Source organism: Mastomys coucha, unplaced genomic scaffold (assembly GCF_008632895.1).
Source record: "Mastomys coucha isolate ucsf_1 unplaced genomic scaffold, UCSF_Mcou_1 pScaffold2, whole genome shotgun sequence".
Taxonomy (NCBI): Eukaryota; Metazoa; Chordata; class Mammalia; order Rodentia; family Muridae; genus Mastomys; species Mastomys coucha.
The window spans coordinates 16,504,033-16,504,788 of record NW_022196902.1 but is presented as its reverse complement, the minus strand read 5'-3'; positions in this window follow the sequence as shown (position 1 = coordinate 16,504,788).

Sequence of the window (756 nt, the reverse complement as noted above, 5' to 3'; positions counted from 1 at the left end):
CTGGGTTGTTTCCAGGTTCTGGCTATTATAAATAAGGCTGCTATGAACATGGTGGAGTGTGTGTCCTTATTATATGTTGCAGTATCTTTTGGGTATATGCCCAGGAGTGGAATAGCTGGGTCCTCCAGTAGAACTATGTCCAGTTTCTGGAGGAACCGCCAAACTGATTTCCAGAGTGGTTGTACCAGTTTGCAATCCCACCAGCAATGAAGTAATGTTCCTTTCTCCACAACCTCTCCAGCATCTGCTGTGACCTGAGTTTTTGATCTTAGCCATTCTGACTGGTGTGAGGTGGAATCTCAGGGTTGCTTTGATTTGCATTTCCCTGATGATTAAGGATGTTGATCATATCTTTAGGTGCTTCTCAGCCATTCGGTGTTCATCAATTGAGAATTCTTTGTTTAGCTTTGTATGCCATTTTTTAATAGGGTTATTGGTTCTCTGGAGTCTAACTTCTTGAGTTCTTTGTATACATTGGATATTTAGCCCTCTATCAGATATAGGGTTGGTAAAGATCACTTCCCAATTTGTTGGTTGCCGTTTTGTCCTATTGACAATGTCTTTTGCCTTACGGAAGCTTTGCAACTTTATGAAGTCCCATTTGTCAATTCTTAATCGTAGAGCAGAAGCTATTGGAGTTCTCTTCAGGAAATTTTCCCCTGTGCCTATTTGCTCGAAGTTCTTCCCTACTTTCTCTTCTATTAGTTTTAATGTATCTGCTTTGATGGGGAGGTCCCTGATCCACTTGGACTTGAG